Here is a 3,255-nt window from a genome sequence, read left to right on the forward strand (position 1 = left end):
TGATTATTACTAGCCACAGTCAGTTACCCTCAGATCCTTGGCATCTGAGCATGGATATGAAATCATCAGGTAAATTTCAAGTAATTTTTTTCACATCTACTAATTACCATGAAGCAAATTTGTATGATTCTTCCTCAAATATTACTCATTTTCTAAAATTCTTTGGGTTTTTTTTTTGTATTTTGTATTTTTTGTGTATTTCATACAGAACATCCCAAAAAAATCTTATGTAATTATATAGCCACATCCAAGTGACACCCTCCCATCACCCCCCCTCCCACTGAAAGCCATATATTCTGTCATCCCTGTTCTTGTCCACTGTGTTGTTGATGCCCCAGCCATTCTCCAATGCTTATCCATCCACTGAGTCTAGTCAGCCTACCTAAAGTTCTTTGTTTTAGGAAGATGAGCTCTTCCTCATCCAGCAGCAATCAATTGCCAATATTCCTTTAGATAAGAATGGGGTCTGCTGTTCATTTTCCCAGTTCTATGCTGGGTTACTGTCTGGGAGTCTTTTGGGCCACCCTGGCCAACAACTCAAAGGAAGGTATCTCCTGTCTGGCATTGTTTTTTGTTATGTAGCCTTTAGCTATACACATGGACTCTTAAGGAATTATACTGATCCCTTTAATCATTGGTTATACTTTCCTTTAGGGTGTTGAAGGCCATATAGCTGGCCCAGATAAACCAATTTGTTTTTACTCTTAAGGTTGTTTGAGGATCTGTTCCTCAGAGGTCACATGGACTTAAGAGGAGACCCTGGTTCCTTTCCTCTACCAGTTCCATCTATGTGAAGATAAGTCAAAGGTCCTGCTCGACCATGGATTGCTTTACTTGGACATGGAAGAAATATTTTATCTGTGTTGACCCTCCTCCTTGTAGACTGGACAGTGGTTCAAGTCCATCTCGTGGGGTCTGCATGGGCTCCTTGATCAAGAGGACAGGTGACTCCACAGTTACAGGACATTTTAAGAGATGCTCCATAGTCCCCTGGAATTTGGTCGACCTTAGAGGGCAAGGAGCAAAAACTATCCTTTAAGTCCCTCCGATCAAATTAGTATAGGCCTCAAAGTATGTCTGTTAAACATCCAAGAAGGTTAGTTCCACCAGTCTGGTACTTTTAATTACCATGTGCTACGTAGATAAAGCTTGGGCAAGGACCAATGGTTCTCAGATAAACCTTGACTACACATGTTTTCTTCCTTGAGCTAGTTGTATGTATAATTTGTCAATAGGTTGTTGAATTAATATGGTTCCCTCTGTTTTTTAAAAAAAACTAGCTAGGCATTTTTTTTTTATCTCTCTCATTGTCTAACCCTTCTACCATGGTTTCCTCATTTTCCCATTTCTCCCTTAATAATACCTTCTCCTATGGTCCCTCCTCTCTTGAGCTCCTTCTTCCCCTTTATCCCCAAGGTTCATTCTATAACCCTTCCTCCCACTCCCATTAAAATAACCCCATTTTTATCCTTATCTCCATTATTAACACCTCTTTCCTACTGCTCTTCTCTTTTACTTTACCTCCCTGGGTCCTTTTCATTATCCTGGTTCCTGTAGTTATGTCTGGATACATAATCACTTATCATCATGCAAATGAACCACGTTTTCATTATCTGCTCCTCAGTTGAGGGACACAGGTTACTTCCATCTCTTAGCTACTAAGAAAAGAGCGGCAACAAACATGGCTGTACAAGTGTCTCTGCAATAGGTTGAGTTCTTTGTGTATATGCCAAGGAGTGGTATAACTGGGTCAAATGGTAGGTTCATTTGTAGTTTTTTAAGAGTTCCCCACACTGCTTTCCATAGGGGCTGAGCAAGTTTGCAGCCCCACCAGCGATGGATGAGTGTTCTCCTTTCGCCACATCCCCTACAACATTTGATATCATTTGTTCTCTTGATCTTAACCAGTCTGACTGGGGTAAGATAAAATCTTAAACTGGTTTTAATTTGCATTTCCCTAACTACTAATGATGTTGAACACCTTTTCAGATGCTTCTTACCCATCTTTATTTCTTCTTTTGAGAACTCTCTGTTCGGCTCCTTTCTTGATTCTTTTTTTTTTTTTCATTCTGTATTCTGGATGTTTAAACTCTGTCAGATGTATTGCTGGTGAAAATTTTCTCCCATTCTGTGGGTTTTCTCTTAACTTCCTTGGTTGCTTCTTTTAATGTACAGAAGCTTTTTAGTTTAATGAGGTCTGATTTACTGATTCTTGACCTTGTTTCCTGAGCAGTTGATGTCTGGTTTAGAAAAGCCTTTCCTACACCTATATCTTGTAGGTTATTGCCAATGTTTCTTCTAATAGTTTCAGAGTTTCAGGCACCACACTGAGGTCTTTGATCCATTTAGAGTTGAGTTTGTGCAAGATAAATGATAGGGGTTTAGCTTCATTCTTCTACAGGTGGTGATCATCATTTGCTGAACATGCTCTCTTTCCTCCAGTGAATGTTCTTAGCCTCTTTGTCAAATATAAGGTGGCTGAAATTGTGTGTACTCATATTTGGGTCTTCAATTTTCTTCCATTGATCTATGGGTCTTTTTTTGTGCCAGTACCATGTTGTTTGTATGACTATAGCTCTGTAATACAGTTTAAAATCTGGTATGGTAATCCACTCAGCATTTCTCTTAGTGCTCAGGGTTGCTTTGGACATCCGAGGTCTTTTGTGCTTCCATATGAATCTTAGGATGCCTTTTTCCAATTCTGTAAAGAATGTCATTGGGATTTTCATTGGCATTGCATTCAATCTATAATTGGCTATTGGTAGGATGGTCATTTCCACAATATTAATTCTTCCAATCCATGAGCATGGGAGAGCCCTCCATTTTCTGATGTCCTCAATCTCTTTCTTTAAGGAATTCCAGTTTTCATTGTAGAGGTCTTTAATGTCTTTGGTCAGGTTTATTCTGAGATATTTTATTTTAGTTTATTTTTTTGCAGCTATTTTGAAGGACAGTGTTTCCATGTACCCCTTCTCTGAATGCTTATTATTGGTATATAGAAAGGCTATAGACTTTTGTAGATTAATTTTGTAACCTGCCACTTTGCTGAAAGTTTTAATAATTTCTAGGATTTTTCTGTTGGAACTTTTGGCATCTCTTAGATATAATATCATCTGCAAAAAGGGACAATTTGATCTCCTCTTTTCCAATTATTACTCCTTTAAGTTCCTGCTCTTGTCTTATTGCTCTTGCAAGAGTTTCAAGTACTATGTTAAAGAGAAGTGGGGATAGTGGGCAGCCTTGTCTGGTTCCTGA

Source organism: Nannospalax galili, unplaced genomic scaffold (assembly GCF_000622305.1).
Source record: "Nannospalax galili isolate Female #2095 unplaced genomic scaffold, S.galili_v1.0 scaffold1507, whole genome shotgun sequence".
Classification (NCBI taxonomy): Eukaryota; Metazoa; Chordata; class Mammalia; order Rodentia; family Spalacidae; genus Nannospalax; species Nannospalax galili.